Source organism: Gavialis gangeticus, unplaced genomic scaffold, assembly GCF_001723915.1.
Source record: "Gavialis gangeticus isolate Ggan-Ray unplaced genomic scaffold, GavGan_comp1, whole genome shotgun sequence".
Lineage (NCBI taxonomy): Eukaryota > Metazoa > Chordata > Crocodylia > Gavialidae > Gavialis > Gavialis gangeticus.
The window spans coordinates 178,570,197-178,590,196 of record NW_017729022.1 but is presented as its reverse complement, the minus strand read 5'-3'; the positions used below and the strand labels follow the sequence as shown (position 1 = coordinate 178,590,196).

General features: G+C 38.0%; 1 protein-coding gene across 2 annotated transcripts in view; it reads left to right on the top strand.

Moving 5' to 3' along the window:
* MEIS1 (Meis homeobox 1) overlaps positions 1-20,000 on the top strand; it is a 163,945-nt gene that overhangs the window by 50,690 nt on the left and 93,255 nt on the right. The gene's annotated exons all lie outside the window — the stretch shown is intronic.

The following is a 20,000-nucleotide window of genomic DNA, read 5'->3' as shown; positions in this document are numbered from 1 at the left end:
AGATTGCAGAATTGAATGTTAATATTTTAAAGATGCTATTGAAACTCTGGTCAGTGCACATTGCATGAAATATAAAAAATAAAAGTTAGCTGGCACATTGCATGGAATCCTAAGCAGCACTTTTTACCCCTCTATGCTGTTTTTTTTTAATGCAAAAATGTTTTGTTTGAGAGCCAAGCCAAATGCAGTAATTGACTTAACAGAAATAGTATGAGACTAGTTTGCATTATACATATTTGAAGTAGTACAACCTACAAATTATTAACACTTTCTTCTAAACTCAAAGTTTTGAAACAAAACTGAAGAGTTTTAAAGAGAAGTTGTTTGAATGCTTTCTACTTTTTTTCTGATCGGACCAACTGCAGTGGATTTTGTGTTAATTTAATGCAATTAAAAATTGAAAAGGAACCTTAATCTGAATATAAAAGGGAGTGCTTTATTGAAGTTGACTCTGAACTCACAATAGGTGTATACTTTTAAATCTGGTTTTATGATCATGTTTCATTCGAGTGCTGTTAGACAACAAAGGAATTGTGTTTCCAAAAAATGTTGAACAGTACTGATTAGAATTGCAAAGCCTGTATTTCACAGGATTTGTTTTTAAACTAAAACAGTATATTTTAATTTTTTTATACACATTGATGTAGCTTATATTGTGAATAACATCTCTTTATAGAATTTTAAGTATTTGAGACACTTTATTGTTTAAGGAAAAGTTGCTGACTTCATCACAAGTATAGCCTAGTAAAATGGGGCCTGGAATAGTAAACTGTTGCAGAGCTGAGGCAGAAACTGGTAACCTTCTGACCTCTGACTTTTACTGGAAAATGATATGCAACATAAATTCAAGGGGCCTTTTTTCTTTCAAGTATGTATACATGTATATTATAATGTTGCTGGTCGCAATGCTATAGTTAAGGTGGTGTCAGCATGTTCATTATAACTCCCTATTTTCCAGCGTAAATTTTAAAGTCATAGGGTTTTTTTTTTAGGGCTGTCTGAGACACTGAAAAATATTCTTTGAACTGAAACTTGTTACTGGAGGCTTCTTAGCCAAGACTGAAATACTTGTTTGTTAAAAGGGTGTATTATGTGTGGAAGAGTCCTGAGAAGATTTGCAAAAGTGCCCAAGTGAATTAGGGGTCCAAGTTCTGTCAGTTTTCAGTGAGACATGAGCTCTTAAATCCCCAAGATGCTTTTGAAAACCTCTACCTAAAAATAGGTTTGTTTTTTCAAAATGTAACATATTATTAGTTTGTAACATGTGTCAGTCATTTCTGATATTTAATCAAGTCAGCTGACCAAGACAAACATCTCCCTGGCTGGATTATTCCTCATGGCTCAGTGATTTGCCTGTCATTCAAGGCAAGGTGAATGTTATACAGAAAGAAAGTAACAATTTTCAAAAGTGCCTGCACTTAAAAGTCCCATTGTATTTTGATAGGACTAGGACTCCACAGTCAGTTTGGCACTTTTGAAAATTTTACCTAGAGTTTATAATGAACTTTAATGAAACTGGAACTCATGATGCAATAGATCTTTGTAAAAGGAATACTTTTTTGTCAAGAGGGATCATTGCATTACACTTCTGGAAAGAGGGAGCCAAGTATTCACAGCAACTATTTGGGCTAGGCAGCTCTACTTCACGTACCTAGTAATCACAAAGGGCTTTGTCTGGTCTCCATATTGGACTTGATTTGCATTTGTTGAAGTGAATGGTGAAACTCCAGTTCAGTTATGCTGAATCATTCCTAGAGACTCTTGAGTACACTGGAGCAGATCCAGGACTGTTGTGAGAACAAGATTTGGGGACTGTGTACACCAGTGAACTTGAATTCTACAATGGAAGTTCTTGTACCTACATGATGTGTTTTTTGAGGAAACTCAGGACAGGAAAGAAGAGTCAGGCGCTGCTTTACTAACTCTTAAGCTATGCTGTGTGTTTTTGCTTTAAATCTCCAGCTCTTAGAGGCATGTGATTATGAGAAGATCCCAGATTTTATGAGAGATAGAAGTAACTTCCTGGCCTTCATGGCTGAGGGGAGAGAAAAGCTGCAGAGCAAAAGATTCAAACAACTGAAGACAAATACCAACATGATTTATTCTGTTTAAATCTCATGATTTGTAAGTCAGTCTCACAATTTTAGCAGGGGTGGATCCAAACTTAAGGTTTTTGAACATTTACATTTGGGCAGCAGTGTGCTGAACCTGGATGTGTACCATTTCATTGGCTGCCCCCTGTGTAATAGCAAGATAGGGAGCTACTGCAATATTGAAGCTGCACCTATGATATGGCAGAGCAAAGGACAGAGAGGGAAGGATTCTATCTCCTACCCATGCCTTTATGGAACAGAGGATTTGGACTGTATAACTAGTATTGGGTCTCTTAGATGCATTTATAGATTTATATATATATATATTTTTTTTTTCTCATTAGGGCCATCTTTCAACAATATAATATGCAATTTAAAAAATATCCAATATGGTTTTTACTCTAAAGCACAAAATAATTAAAACCTATCCCTCCCTGATTCTCTGTTACTTAGTTTCTCTGCCCATGCCCTCTTAATATTAGAGCACATACAGCATGAAGCATAGTCCTTGTTCTCATTTGCTTTAGTGTTCCATATCAGCTGCAAGATCTTGATGCAACAGGCTGGGTTGTGACTAGTGTAAACATTATGGCATGAGGTTTTCTTAATGTCAGGGTTGGGTTTTTTGTTTTGGCTTTAAACAAAAAATTGTTCATGCGGTCCCAAACACTTTTCCAAATGGCTAAATTATATATAACAGACAAACTCTCAAGGCAGGATACTATGAATGCATTAACAGAAACTTTCCTCTTGTATCTGGAAGTGAGTCACCTGACACCCATATGCTTGGGCATGTGTGTTTGGTGCAGGTTCAATAGGGATACATAATTGTGTGTGCTACTAAAAAAAGTATCAATATTTCATTTTGTTCAGGCCTGAGACCAGGTTCAACATGGTTTTCTAACCTCAAAATAACTGTTTTTTTTTAAGGGTACTTGGGCTTGACAGACTTGACCTTAACTTAAATGGTTCCTATCTATGCACAGGCATATCTAGTCTTATTGGAGTCATTACGCTCTATTATGTATTTTTGCACTTTTTATTTAAAAAAAAAAAAGGATTTTTTATTTACATGGTACATCATTGCTGTTTTAATTGTTGTAATAGGCACCTTGTGTAAGTTATCTAGTTATCTATTTGCAAAATATACCAAATGGTTTCCTCTAAAAACTGGTGTGCTGCTCTTTCGTTTAAACATTTTAATGTCTGCTTTTCAGTGTGAATGTATTTACTTGGTAGACAGTAATGACTCCTGGCTGTTATGATCTATTGTGCAAATCCTTATTTAACTGCTAGGGAGCTGTTATGAAGTTTCATGCCATGGAACAGCAGGGCAGGTTATTACGTAGCATTTTGACACAGTCTCTTATAATGGCTCGGTATTGTGACAGTTGTACTATGGAATAGTTATCATATGGGAATGCATAATGATCTTCTGAGAAAAGTTTAGGTATCTCTGCTCTCATCACTGTGTAATGCCTTTTGTCTTCTATTTTCAAATGCTAACAATTGCTGCCTAGATTTTGTTTAATGTAATATGAATGCTAAGCAATCCATTTGCATTGCAGAAAAATAGCTTACAAAAACTCTGCCTTAAAAAGAAACCAAAACCAAAACAATCCAAAGCCTGTCTTTAGGTATAGTTCTGCAAAGAGAAACCTATAGCAGCAGCATCCCTGATTATCTTTGATTCTGTGCTCTAATTTAAGAAGAATTGTATTTTTGGTTTGAACTTTTTGGGTTTTTTAATTTTTTGAAGGAGATTCCTCGAAGACCTTATGCAGGCAGCTTCTATCCAGCATGAGCTTTTTAATGTCCATATTTAGCTATCCAGTGTGACCTAAAAATTTATCAATGCCTCCTTTTTTTTGTTCAGGCCTGAGACCAGGTTCAACATGGTTTTTTAACCTCAAAATAATTGTTGCTCTTTAAAGCAGTGAGTGGAAAGCAGTGATATTTCTTTATAAAAATGTATCAATAGTCACAATGTTTTTCTGGTTTTTGTATGAGTTCAGGCAACCTATAGGCAAAAGGCAATTCCATTTATTATTGAAGGGAATCTCAAGGCAGTTGTTTCAAGCCTGCGAAGCCAGCAGGCAGAGCTGGATGAAGGGGGAAAAAAGGGCCACATTATGTTCCAGATGACTGAGCAACGATTTATATACCAGCTCGCCTTTTTACATGAAGAAGAAAAGTAATAACAGCACAGACCCAGGCATTTGAAACAGTCAGATGTCTGATGACTAATGGGATAGGTGGGAAGGAGCTCTCTGATTGGATGTCTTAATGAGCACATTTCGCACAGAGTTTGGGCTGCAGTTCCCCTTGACCTTTGCCCTTTATTGACCGAACTGACACTTCATTTTTCACATACTTCCAATTATGGCTCAGCTTAAGTGTTGCCCTGCCTCCTTTATTTCTTTCCTATGGACAACTTGAGAGTGGTTGAGGCCACAGAAGATATTTTAATTTGAAAAACTACCATAGCAATTCAGGTTTAGGATGTAATCTGAAACTGCTGTCAGTTTGCAGTTTGCCTGTTGAAAACAAAAGTTTTAATGTTTCTTGTTTAGTGTGTGTGTGTGTGTTTTTACAGGATTTTAAATAATACAGAGGTTTTGTTAGAAACCCACAAAAACTGTAAACTTAAATATAAAGCAAAACTCCTTCTTTTGAATCTGATGTTCTATTGGTCCAAGTGGTTTGAATGATGTGTATTTGTTCATGCTCACTCGGCTTTTTCTCAAGAGACTTCTTGTAGCGCGATGCCCTGAAATGTACTTTGACTAACACTCTCTTCATAGACCAGAGAAAGCAAAACATAATTGTGACTACAGTTCTCAAGCCGTATACCATTGTGTAGCATCATTTGTTGTTTTGGTAATATTTAATGTGTAAATACAAATTAAAGCGTGGCTGCGGTGTGATGGTTTGAGGGAAGTATGAAAACGATGCCACGAAAGGAAGAAACAGGTATAATGAAGATTTGGAAGGTTCTTAATCTGTGGCTACCTTTTCCTTCAAAGAGATCTGTGATACAGCTTGCTTAACATGAATGTTTCTGCATTCCAGATTAGTGTACATACAGGGATTTGTTTTAAATCAGAAATGTGTTCAAGTTTGTGGTTTTACTTTTTGGCTTACCCACAACATTTCAGTCGTATTAGTAACAGCCCAAAAAGAATAAATTCTCAGCTTGGGCAGGTGGGTTGTTTAAAAACAAAGCAAATGTTACTATTGCTAACCACCAGCATGGTGTCACTGGCATGTATTCTGCTGCAGACTTTGTCGCATAAAGTTCACTGGAATAATAAGCAGGCCTGTCACCTGTGTACTAGAAGTGATTGCTTTGCATTTAAATACATGGAAAGTATATCTACAATTATTTACCTCCAAACAGAGGTCCCTAAATCACAGAAGTATTTATCTCAAAAATGTATGAAGTATTAGCTACTTTATTATGTAGCCCTCTGGCATAGTAATAGCATGGCATATTTTTACTATAATATGGTAATAAAAGAATATGTAAAAGGCAGACAAAGGTTCTGTCTTTTCAGTAAGGTGACCCCTGTTACCAAGTAACTGCTTTACTTATGAGCTTATTAAAAACTCAAAAAATGAGCTTTTCATACTTCACAGGCATTGATGTGAAAATGAGCTGTCCTGTGAGTAGTTTTCTTGATCATTTTTAGAACAATTGATTAGCCAAAGCGCTGCTGTCATTAGTTGACATTGACTGATAGCAATTTGTCACAAGCTCCGAAGGTCAGCCAGACAGTGGAAGCCTCGGCTTGTCTTTGATTGACCTTTACCGATGCCATTATCATGCGATTGGTTAGACTAGATGTGACCCTCAATTGAAAAAGACAGGGCATTAGTCAAGAGGGGCTGTTCCCAGTATTTTCTGGTTATTTATATGTTGTGAATCTTGAATTAGGTCTAATAGGCTTTGTTTTTAAAATAGGATGTATCAGTGTTATCTCAAAGGCTGTGCTCTTTTTTTCTCCTCTGAAGTGTCCCTGTGCATCTTTCTTGGTGTAAAACAGAAACTTTTTTTTGTCACAAGAGAAACTCGAACTGTTGGTTTGAGCTTCCAGCTTTTTCACGTATGTGCACATTCTTCAGCTGCACCAGAATTATTTTTATCTCCCCAGAATCATGTTTTATTTTTTAACCGTGATTGAGTAGTTGAGAATTATGCTTATAATGACATGATGTAAATTCATCATTCAGCTCAAAGCTGGAGGGTGTGAAACTATTTTTTTTTTTGGTCTTGTCAGTCTTGTTTAGTTGTTGGAGTTATACTTCAACAATATTAAAAGTCTCAGCAGTTCAGCTGCATAGGGTAAAATTTTCAGTGCAGTGTGTTGTCGTCAATTTCTGGTTTTGCATATGTAACTTCATGCACCAGGGTAAACATCTATCTTGTTTAATTTTAACAGCTTGCAATGTTCTTCATAGGCTCTGCCTCATTATTTGACTATTATGGTCATATTAGCCTTAAATCCTTATTAGCTTTATTTGCTTTGTTTAATTTGTAGGTAGCATAGTCATAAACTAATTTTTTCCCTGTGTAAAACTTTTCTCCCACTCCCCTTCTAGGGCAAACTTGAATTTCTCAATGTAACTAATAACTTGTTTTTCAGGTCAGCCCTCCTAGATAATAAGCATTCCAAAACTGCCACACATATTTTAGCAGATTTTAACATAAATTTCAAATGCTGCTTAGGAAAAGCCTCAAACTGAGAGAGGAGAGTCACTTACGTAAGATGGCAGATTCATCAGTTCAAAATTGTGGTCATAACTGGAAGGATGAAATTAGGAAATCTTACTTTTGGGGATGTTTACATTTAATGTGGCTATGGAAATAGACTATTTTTTAATTCAGAGCCCTTAGTCCTCTATTTGGATTAACTTAAGGGAATGGATTTTAGTAGCAACAATTATATAAAAATTGTATATAAATTATATATTATATAAAAGAGGGGGGTCAAGACAATTCTTATAAGCAATTGTGGGAGTTCTGACATGTTTTGGGAGATGCTTAGAGTGATTTTTATTTTGCAGGATAGGTTTTTTTCCTGTAAATTTGGGCCTGATGTTTTGAATTGTTAAGGTTTTCTCACGTCTGAGATGGCACTCATGATCTCAGTATTTGGGTTTATTGTCTCTTCTCAGTCTGCATACACAACCTGTGCCCACATCAGTGAGAATTGGGCTGAACATGAGGGACAGTATGTGGCTCTTGGCCTGAGTATTTAAAATCCTATAAATCAAGTGTATTTAAAAAATAAATTCATGTTTTTTGTTTTTTTGGGTTTTTTTAATTGGAGCAAGGATGTTTCAAAAGCTGTGGCAACAATTTTAGAAAGAATAAAGGTAGACAGAAACACACAAATACGTTGTGATGGGTGATAAGTGTTGCCTGTGTAATGCCTTTTTTCTATTTAAATTGAAATGGCAGAATATTCAAAAACTAAAAATTGTCATTAAATGCAGAAGCAGTGGGAATTCTTTTTTAAGTCTATGGGTCGTTGTTAATGCTGATATGGATTTGTTGGGAAAAAGCCGAGAGCAGGCATAGTTCATATTTTCTCACCCTTATTACCCCAATGGTGGGAATCGTTTGACAATATTCATTCAAATTTGACAGGTGATTGCTTCTATAAATGAATGCACTCAAATCATAATTGTTGCAACAGAATTGTTTGATTACCAGGCAGTAGCCTCTTTCTCTGTGATAGCTTTTGGATCACCTGTTTGCTGAGAGCATTTGACAGTCCTTATGTTTATTACCCAATTGAATGTCAGTAGCAATTGCAGCTAAAGATAAACGAAAATGCAAGTACTTGTTGACCTTGACTTTTTTCCACAAGATATTGGACTTGATGGCTCTATTGCTGTTGAGCTGATAAGAGTTATAAACAGTAGTTTAAGGAAAATGTTTTATTCCCAGAGGAAAATACCATGTTGCTGTGGGAAATGGCATCCGACTAGTGGCCTTTGCCAAATTTACTTGGTTCACCTTCATTTGGGCTATGGGAAAGTAAAATAAAAATGTCCCTTTTATAACTTTAATATCTCTGTAAACATGAATATGCTCTTTGTAAAGTTTAGCTGACAGACCACATAAAACAAGCAATGGGGACTCTTAATTCTTCCTCATTTCTAATCTGTTTCAGTATTAGAATGATGAAGAAATGTTTTCTTCATGTATATTGTATGGGAACTTCTTTGGGCTGTAGATAAACATGAGTGCAGCTGTACTTCCTCAAGCTGTGATCTCATGAATGAGACAGACAGGTTTAGCTCTGCTAGTCTTTGGATGGGAAGACCTCTGAGAAAAATGCTGCAGAATAGGTTGGTGAGGATGCAGTCAGTGGCATTATTCCCTGTGGCTAGGGACTGACATTCAAAAAGCCTGAGCCTGAATTGATTCAATCTTTGCAGGTTAGTCTAACCTGGCTAGGCTGAATCAGTTTGTAACCATACAGGCATCCTCTCTGGACTGAGAAAATGCAGGCACATGCCTGCAGTGGCTCAGGCTAGAAGCTGGGGGGCACTAGAGCAGCCCTCCCTTCCTTTTCTAAGTGCTGAGCTGAGGGGTGGCATGGCCAGGCCCTTGCAGGATGCTCTGATTAGGGAAGGGTCCCCCCCACCCCTCACTGGTCAGCAGGGGAGCCAGCAGGGGTTTACACAGCATTTATCCCCCATCACCAAAACAAAAGGATTTCTCATTAGTTCGAGCTTTTCTTAAACAACTTGTTCTAAGGTAGGAGGGACATTACCAGCTACCTGTTGATTAGCTCCAAAGAACCCTAAACCTGTCCTGTCTCCATTTGTTGGGTCTCCCACAGCACAGACCATAGCCAGCATGTGGTATGCTAGCTAATGCTGAGAAGTGTCTGTGTAAGGCAGAGGGGACAGTGATCCATGCTTAGGAGGGAGTTGTGAGGGGAAGAAGACAGGTAGAGGCCTGCAGTCTGAGAAGCAGAGAGAAGGGGCCAGTCCTGCTGTGAAGCAGAGAGCCCTGCCCAGCCCAGAGAGCATGCTGAGGTGTTGGGGAGCTCTGATTTAAATTAAACTAGGAAGGGCTCTGGGACAGAAATTGCATAACTGGTTTGACCCCAATCAGTTACATCTGATAGTACATTCAATCAGGTTTATCTCAAACCGGTTTCAGCCATTTTCAAACTGGTTGATGTACACTGAACATCTGTTCTGTTACAGGTTTAAACCAGTTTCTGATCACTTAAACTGGTTTATGTGTAATCTCTGTCCCTAGCCTGTGAGTCACTTCTGGACCATTTCCACAGAGTTTTGTATGGTACTAGTGCCATTGGATTTGCTGTCTTCCATATGATATAACTTCACCATGTGTGATACTTGAAGGTCCCTTGCAAATTTTCTAAAGAGTCAGGTTGTTCATTGTGGGTTATTTAAGACAAAAGTCACCGCATGAATGCCAGAGATAATTATTGTGGTGACAGAGACCGAACTCAAGCCATTCTAGTGTCAACAACTGCTCCTATAAAGAGCATGCTGTAATTAGAAGCTTGTTAAAAGCACTGCATTGATCTTTTCCTAGTGTGTCCTTACCAGCCACTGTCTTATTTTATGGTTTCTTTTTAAAAGAAAATTTAAGTTTGCCCAGTGAAAACATTGCCATAAGATTTGGGTACCATCATTTCAGAAAGAAGGAAATGAATAAACCTATAGGCATAACTTTATTTGTGAAAGAAATTGAGGGCTTCTCTCCCAAGATTGCATAACATTTTCTGTATAATTAGACAGTCTTTGTTGCTTTTACTTGGAGAATAGCATGTTTGCAATGTTGTACCTGTTGCAGTTATATTTCAGCAGAGATCATTTATTGCTGGCCTGGCAATCCAGTGGTTCATGTCATTCCAAATACCAGAGCAAGTGTTCTGTTTTTTCTTTTCCTTAGCTGGGATGGCTTAGGAATGCTGTGCCTTGTTACTCTAGTTGGCCTTTGAGTCAGGACATCACCAGCAGAGTGCTCGAATGGTTCTAAGATTTCTTAGCCACTCATGTTGTTTCTTTTCTCAGTGTCTCTTTGCTCTTCCTCCTCCACTTATCTTTTTTTCTTAACCATAGCTTCCTTTCATGTCCATCCTCCTTCCCTCCCCACCTCAACACACACCCACATCATTACTGTGCTTGTGGATCGTCTGGGTAATTTCCCTGCCATTTCACTTGTTCTAATAGCAGCAGTAAAATGAGGGCTCCAGAGATTGTAGTTACTTTCACCCTGCTGCACCTCTTGTAAGCTGAATGCTTGTGAAAGAAGCAGAAGGAGACAAAACACCATATGGGTATGGGATCTGGGGAAGTTGTGATAGAAGCATAACAAGGAGGTGCAGACATAGTGCAAATAAGCAACAGCAGCGGCATGGGGGTGGGGGTTGGTCTTTCCATCTGGGACCATTCACCCCTCAAACCCTTTTCCTTCCGTGTCTGCTCCTGTGTGTGGTAAAATAATGACTCTGAACCTGATGTCTGTTCACTGGGGACGTAACCCATCCCTGTGCAGAAGGCCACAGAAGACCTACAAGTAGGCATCACTTAAGTCCTCAAAATAAGGCTTAAATGGGACTTTATTGATGCATAGGCCTTGTATCTCTCTGTGTAGCAGTTTGTGTCACCCTGCACATTCAGGACTGGCTAAAAATATTCCAGGGCCTACTTACTATTGATAGGCTTCAGAAGGAGACATAGCTCAGCTCTGTCTTGTCACTAAATGCAGGTCACCATGAAACAAAGCTTGTGGAGTTAGTGAAAAGTAGAACAGAGGATATGTCTGAATAACAACAGCACCCCCAGAGAAACACCAACAACATGTAGGTACCTGGGAAATTAGTATCACTCCTGAATTTCACATCACTCACAGCATATTTGAAGTATTTGCACATACCGCTTTGTAACCAAGGGAGAAGCGATGATGCTGCAAGTGTTCAAAAGGCCAGTCCACTTAAGCATAATGTTAGGTTGCATTTAAATAGAACATAGTTTTTAAAACGCTGTAGATCAGACTCGAGTAACAAGCTTCTTCACCCTTGTTCTTAAATAGCAAGAAATAAATTCAAGACGCCCCTTCTACAGCTGGTAGAAGAGACAGCCAAGTGGGGTGGAAGTATTGTGTACCCATTTACACTTTCTCACTCCATGGTGAAAGTAAGGGATGTTCCTGGGGAGGGTTTGGGTAAAAAGTAAGGTCAGTATTCCTCCCTTGTGTTCTCTGGCCTAGAATTGATTATGTCTTCATTTGTTCAGAAACATTTCTATATGCGGAAGCTGTAATATATAAACATGTCTGTTTCAAAAAGCAAACAAAATTCTGGAAGTAGGGCCAGAATTTGTTCCTAAATGCATTTTTCATAACAGGTAAATAACTAGTACACTTTATTCACAGGTCACTAGAGATAAGTTACAGAAATCCTTGAAAGTCAGTTTATGTATCTTTTTTCAGTGTTGTTGAACCTGTGGTGCTGTGAGTGCTATAGTTACTATGGCAAACTTGGAGTATGTGCATGTATGTGGTTCTAAATATGCAAGCTTTGGGAGTCCTTAAATTCACAGGTTTCATAGCTGTTTGATACAAGTTAATCAGCAACATTGACATTTGTTAATAATCACTAATATATCAAAAACAAGCTGACTTCCTGTGACTTACCAAGTTAAAGGGAGAAATAGGGGCAGTAGAGATTCAGTCCAATACAGGTTAGCCACATTTTTGGAAACATTCAGTAGAACTAAAGGCAGAGACCTGAATGGCAAACAGTGGGGAGGAAGAAAGGGAGAAGTAATTGTAAAGCTCTAGTAAACATAAACCACTGACTCTATAGGTGCTTTCTGTAAAGCTAATCCTGACTGAGTTTTTAGAAGTATTTGATGAGCAGATTAGGTTGACTAAAGGGGTGTCAACTAAAAGGGGTGTATTACTTGAACCTCTTTCTATTGTTCTGCTTTTGTCATTGGTTGCTCTGCAAGCCTTTCAAGGCCTTAGTTCGTAGATGATTTCTCATTCAAACACTAAGGGCCAGATCCACAAAAGTATTTAGGTGTCTTCACTTCCATTAATTTCAGTGGGAATGAAGATGGATTAAATAGGAGGCAGGTACCTAACTGCATTTGTGGATCTGGTGTAAATCCTTCTTTTTATTTAGTTGTATATTCCTTTAATTTAATCCCAATGGGTTAATTTAATTCCCACCTAAAAATTGCCAATAAGAGGGAACACAGCACGAACAGGATATCATTAATAAAACTTGAATATTGTATTCTCTCTCAAGCATATCATTTAAAGGTACAGCACACAACAAGATTCATTTGTGTACCATGACTTTCTCTATAAAGCATTTTAATATGGATTAGGATGCTGTATACAAATCAAACATATTGAATTTGTGTTTATTACTAATACATTCATTTTATTTACTGCTGGAGTTGGTTTAGGTGAAATGGCTATATTAATTTAAAAGTGCCTCTCAGGTTGATAAATATAAACTTAGTATTAAATATATTAATACTTTAATCAATTTGCTTGAATACTGGAGGCCAGCCAAGGGTGGAATTGAAATTGTATTAGTTATATCATACTGGTCTGAATACAGCATATAGTGCTGCAAAAGCATTGTGCTAATTTTAGCTTACAAAGAGGATGAAGATAAACGGCCTACTGCTAGTTTGCCATATGCTATCCTGGTGATAATATTCAAGTGCAAAATATTCTACAGAGAGTCTTATTGTTTCAGTAAGACAAAACTGGAAAAGAGTTAAGCAAATTTCTGTTCAGTAAATGCATATGGAATAACAAAATAAAACAAATCTCAGAAGCTGGTAGATGAAATCTGCTAAATTTATTTTGGTTTTATTGGCTTTCATGGGAGCCAACAATTTGTTTTGGTGTATATTTGATCCAATTTTGTCTGTTTCTCACATGTAAATCTTAAAATCAATCTAAATAAAAATTGATCTCTTTCTGGGAGGCAAAAATATAGTCTGAGCTGCTTTAGAACTATTTAAAAGGCTGCTGTCTTTTTACGCCCAGTCAAAAATAAAGTCTCTGCTCACCTAGTTTTTAAAATGGTATCCTAAGAGACTTCTGCTTTCCTAAGGATTTTTTAAAAAAAGACAAAATCCATTGCATTTCCATATTTGGAGGATTCAACTTCTACAGTTTCACTTAAGAGTGTTTGACCTCTTTCCTTGTCATTGAGACCACTTCCCTGTGAGAGGATGGATAGTTCCTGCAAAACTGAGAGAAATCCAATGTGGATAGAAGAGCTGTAGCTGAAACAAACTGTGGTGCAGGCTTTAGAGCACTGGGTGGAAGCTTTGTGTTAACAACTGGTGAAAAGCTTGACATTTAAGTGACCTAGGTCAAACAAACCCCCAAGTGAAGAGTCCTGTTTTGACATGGATACCTGTTTGGTGGGAAAGGGAGATAAAATGTGGGGGAGGAAGAAAGATAAAGTAATTCTGTTGACCTGGGAACTTTCAATTATTAAAAGTTAACAAATGGCAAGAATAATGAAAAGACCAGCAATATTTACATACCCCATATTTGCATCACAGAATTTCCAGAGGGCTGTAGTAGATAATAGCAAATTTACTTTCATGAACTAAACCAATCTTAAATATTGATGTGGTAGATTTCATTTTACAATGTGGAATAGTGCACATGCTTGAAAGTGTAATGTGACACTGGTTGTAACTTAAAAAGTTGAAGAAATGGACTAAGTTACACTGATGAAAACATTTGATAAACTGTAAAGTGAATGAGATGGCTTTAAGAAATGGCCAGCCTACTATTGCTGTCTCTATAATTTGCTTTTATAGGAGGGTTCACAGGACCAAATACATTTTAAGTAAATAAAAGCAAAAAAGTATTGCTGGCCCATATCATGGTAGCACACATGCTCACAAGTCAACTTCATCAGGAAACAAGTTAGGTTTGTTCCATACCATGTCCACTGCATTTTTATCTCTCCAGTTTGTTGTTTGCCACTAAGTACTTAAAATTCCACTTTCCGACTAAAAGCTTCCTGTTTCTTACTTGTTAATTTTGGTTTGCTTATACATGAATTCAGATATCTATCAGGACGGCTGTTTAGGAAGGAAAAATAGTTAGATGAAAAAATTTTCCAGCACAAATAAAATTATAGAACTTCACTATTTAAGTGTATTCAGTTCCAGGTACATTTAAAGATTTTTCCCCCCAAAATTCTCAATGACAAAAAGTTAATATATAGAATGAACCAACTTATGAATTCTCTTAGAAGTCAAATTGATTTTTCTGCACTGAGTTATCTTGGGGGGGGGAAATGGAGTAGATATAGTTTACCTTCAAGATCCTTGCTGTATGTGTATGCTGTATATATACTGTATGTACTTCATGCAAGTTCCAAAACTAATAGTATGTGTGTTTATTTTAACTACTTTCATTTTTTAACCTAATTTGGGCATGAAAAAAGGCCACAGGGCATAAGAGAATGTTAGAAGCTTTAGGTAAAGAATGTCATATACCTCTAGTTGCACTGTGTTCTTTTCAAATATGTCTTTAAAGACTCAAGTCTTTAAAGGTGAAATGTAGAGTATCAGAATTAGAGACTCCATGCCTCTTATTCAGAGTGGGTAGACCATCTGTGTAGAGGACTATGCCCCTCCACAATTCCTTCATGCCACTGTTTTGATCATGACTGGATCTAGGATTTTGAAAAGGGAGGTGCAGATGGTGTGGCACATTAACTGGAGAAAAATTGTTGTTATATATGATAAAGATAAATTAGACACTTTACCAATAGTGTAGTGGGCTAGAACTTAATTGTTCAGTTTAACATCAAAGCAAAAACAAATCTAACTCTTAGAATGTGCATTAATTTGCTAGGGTATATATAAAATTTAAAAAGAAACACAAATATATATAAAATAGTCAAAAGATCTTGTGTCCTTAGTTCTGTAGTCATTATAGATAAATATACATCACATATTCAGATTCATAAAACAAAATCTAGCTTTCTTGAGCATCTTGACAGTGCCTCCAATTCTTTACTGTCAGTCATTTCTACACTAGAGATAATATTACCACACCTGGGTTAAAGTTTTTCACTAGAACTAAAACCAGTCTGCAGGGCTGTGAAATAGAAAGACATTACCAGGAATAGTTAAAAGACAGCAAAATTTGAGAAGAAAGGATAGTTTGAAACATCAGGACCATTAAAAAGGATGGAATGTTGCCATCACCTGTGGAGTGGAGAGATTAACAAGAATTGGGAAACTGATAATAAGAAAGTCAGTTGACTCTCTCAGTACTACCTGAATAGAAATCCTGGTGCTTCTCCCAGGCAGTTGGTGTTAAAGTTTGGGTGGAGCAGTATTCAATTTCACTGTTCCCCCCCACATTTGATACAGGTGTGGGCTGAGTAACTTGCTGTTTGACACTGAGTACAACTTTAATCTCTTCCCTCCGTTTACTAGGATTACTAATAAGATGTATGAGCCAAGCTTCAAAAATCATGAGATTTTTAAAAATAACAACATTTGGGTTCTTTATATTGATTGTCTGAGGGTCCTCCCTTTAACTCCTGCTCATGAGACAATCTTTGGCCTGGCCCATAACCTTCCCCTCCTCCTGCCCCCCAGGTCCAAAGAAGGCCAGAACCACCTACATGGCTGTCCTCACCTTTTCCTGCTCTCTGGCTGTACTGTACTTAGGGTTGCCAACTCTGACTGAAGCTATTCTAGGAGATTTTTCCCCCCACATGACGTAACGCTATTATTGCATTGTTCAACCTGTTCACAATATCAATCTCCCAGATTGCTTTCAGCAGTCACCAGGAGATCGATCCAGTAGACTCCTGGCCAATCTAGGAGGATTGGCAACCCTAGCTGTATTACTTATAACAATGTTTGCTTAGAGTTCATAGTAAAGTGATGCGGGTTCTCTTAGTATCTTCACCATGTCCTCTTTGTGCTCATCTGAATTCCTGGGGCACCAAACAGTCTACTGGGGATAGGAAAGGATGGATCTCCTTTCTGTATGGAGGGGTAGGGTTTTAGGTATGACAGACTCTTTCTGTCTTCAGGCCTATTTGGTTAGTGCTTCCTTTGACTATGTCACCAACTACCTTGCCCCCATCATGAGTGTGGTGGTTATGGTAAACTTATTTCATGGAGGGCATATAACAGAATTAAAGTGGCAGTGATTTCTGGATTTAAACCACTTCCCTCTAGATGAAAACACCCTATATCCCCTTTTTATACTTGACTTGTGGGTAGATCTAGTCAAACGATTAAAAAAAAATTATGAATGGCTTTGCAAAAACAAAGGCCGCATGCAGTTAACTATGGCTCAGGGGTTGGCATTGTTTCTGAGTATTCAGGCACTTGCCAGTTATTAACAAAAATATTCACAAGTTTCAAGTGAATCATAAATTTTGGCATCAATGATGCCTTGTCTAAAATCATAGATTGAAAGCAAATTTTTGGATATTTGTCTTCCTGTTGAAGAAGTTTCAGGGGCCCAGTATGGGGCTGAGACAGCCCTGCATTATATGATCAACCACGCAAGGTACAAGGAGTAAGTGGTTGAAGTGAACAATTTGCAAACTACCCATGGTCTGACAGTTACATGCCCAGTCTAGCTGGTAAATAGCAAAATCTATTAAAACAAAGCCAGCCTGCCAGTGCTAATGAAACATGGGCATAAATTCATAATGAATATTATTCACAATGGCTTGTATAATTAATTCTAAGAGTAGATGATTTGAACATAGATTTGTTTTCATTTTTCCTCAGAAAACATACATATATAGAGAGCTGGATAATTTTCTTATAATGTTACTATGATACTTTGTCTCAGGAGAAGCTGCCTTCATCACCATGTAATACAAGGGGACCACCTATATAAAGGAATGTTGCCCCATCCACAAAGATTGGTATTTCCATGTCCAGTACTAAAAAACCTTTTTATAGTGTCAGTCTCCTGGATCTTTGGGAGAGTGGACACAGTAAATCAGTTGCTCATAAGAGCTCATAAGAATGAAGTGTCATTAGAATAATAACTAATTTTAATATCCACTTAACTGATTTTCTGATAGACAGAAAGTGCACAGGGCTCCAGCAGAGATCCAGAACTTTTTGGCACAATTTCAAGTGGTAAAATACTTAACCAATGAAGTTCTAAGTGAGGAGACTTGCAGCATCAGAATTAATAGATGTGTTGACTATACCCTGAGATTGTAACAGTGTTTAGTGGCTTGTAAAAGGTGCCCTTTTGAAACTAGCCCTTAAATAGTAGTCTCCCACTACATGCATGTGATATGGATCTGTTTTTGGTTTTGTTTCTCCTTGTGACTCCATATAGATGTAAGCAAAAGCAAGATCAGGTCTCATATTTTCACAGCTGAAGATAACTAATCAACATCGATTTGCATACTGCCCCTAAAGTTATATACTTACAGTACTGTAACTCTATAAGTAATAGTACTTACATCAAGTACTGTAATTGAACATAGCAAACCTTAGAAGTTGTTCTGTAACCCTAGTTTATAGAAGGTGACATCTTGCAAATAAATAGATGTGAATATGGAACAGCCCAGATCTTTTTCAGTATCCTGGGACCTCTGTCAGCACCTACACAGTAATGGAGAGCGGGGTTTTCCTTGACCCCAATAAATACATTTTGTCTGGGGAGGAGGGAAAAGTAGAAAGAGAGCAAACTCTTGCCTAATGCTGAAGAAAAGCCTATTTGTGCCTAAGACATTGGAGAAATTGTTCAAGAGCAGTTCATCCATGTGAAAATCTGACCCTTGTGTAACTGCTGAGGTCAAGCAGACCTATGGTGATCTGGAGAATTGGTGCAGGTTGCTCAAGTTAAAGCTACCTAGGGGCAAATTTAACTTGCACAACACGTTTTTCCAAGAGTTAGAAAAGCAAATACTGTCTAGAGGAGAAGCGGGTGCAGTAACTTGCTTATTTGAACCAAAGCTTTCCCTATTTATCTCTTTCCTTTTTTCTACATCTTTCTTCTCCTTCTTTTCCCAAGGTTTGTCAGATGCCTGACACATTTTCTGAAGGAGACATTCATTCCTGTATTTTGAAAATCAAAGCATCACAGGCTCTTTTTCTCTCACATCATGCACAGAACAGAGACTTTCAGGACAAGCAATGGCTGTCTAAGTGGCTAACTTATGGCACAAGTGCCACAAGTGGCACAGGAAGCCTCTGTGGTCACAAACAGATGTTGCATTTATCCCAGGATAAATCATTTTATCCTAGGAAAAAGTGCAATCATATAGATGATCTCTGTGTCCAGTATCCCGGGATAAATCCCAAATAGGTTTCCTGGGTAAGAGGTAATAACAGTTTGTCTCAGGATACTGCAAAGTACATCTGTACAGTTATCCCAGGATGCATCATTGAATCAATGGCAGAAAAGCAGCACTGCATGCAGCTCTGCATTCAGCTGCTCACTAAATCCTGCTCCAAAAGGTGATGTGTATACATGCCAATCCCAGGATATTTTTGTTTCAGAGTAAACAAAAGCACAACTAATAAACATAACATCTGTTCCCAGCCTGTGTAGCATGTGGATCAGGGATGGGAGATGCAGCATAGCAGCAGATAGGGGATGGAGTAGAAGAAAATAGAGCAGGAACTTGGGCAGTGAGCACACATCAGGGTTATTTGTACTGAAGCATCACTTACTGTCCACACAAATGAACAAAGCTTTGGCCTCAAAGAGTTAATGATCTAAGAAAGTGAGGACCAACCATTTTTTGGCAGGTTTATCACAGATTGGCCCTTCACCTTCCCCAAGCACCACTTTGATCCTCTTTCTCTGCCTGATCTGCTGCTCTGCTTTTTGTTCTCTGCTGTGTACCTGCTGCCCAAGTAAAATGATTTATCCTGGGATAAATGCAACATCTGTTTGTAGCCACAGAGTTTGCCTGTTTGTAGCCACAGGTTAGCCACTCCTTGTCTAAAAAAAGAATTAACCAAGTTGAGGGGAAATGGATCAAACGCATAATAAAAATGTTTAGCTAGTAATCCCTCAATGCTCTTCTACCTAGACAAAATGAGTTGGCTGATTCCTGATAAGTTCTTAGCAGAAGTGTGTCTCACAAACGGAGTTGAAGAAGAGATGGTGCCTTTATAAACCCTGTCACAAGAGGTGGAATGGAACTGATTTTAACCAAGCTGACATACAGGTTCATTCAAAAGAGATAGGAGTGGATAAGTTGCAAGAGCTCTGATGGCAGGATCAGGAAGCTTGAAGTTTTTGTGGTAGAAGAAGAGGAGTCAGTGAAGGCATTCATAGCATAATGACAGAATACAAACCTGTAGCTTTTCTCCCAGTGAATGTGCAGTTTTGCAACCAGTTCCTCCTTGAAGCTGCCTTTGAATACACAAATCCATATTTGTGGATGCAAGTGGCCAGTTGGATGCATGCTTAGCTGAATGCATGTTGCCATGTCAGTTCCATATGCAAGCTTAGCTTTGTGTTTTCGCACATGTATTTGCATATGGACAGCTTAAGAAGACAAGATTTAAATATTTAACATTTAGAATAGGACTGAGAGAGCGAGAGAGAGAGAGAGTGTGAGTGATGTCCCCTAAGTGCCCAAATGCAAAAGTTCATTTCCTCCACAGTGGGCACATCTACATGAGATGTGGCGATGTAACTCATCACTGTGGCAATATAGTATCAGTGGGCATGAATCCTAATGCTGACACTGCTGTGCAGTAGGGTTGGAAACAACCTGTGCACCACCAGGATTGCACAGTACTAAATAACAATGCAGTAACTAAATGCTAAAGCAAGTACTATATGAGTGCGCAGTAACAGAGTTTCAGGAGAGAGGCCAATCAACAAGCATCTTT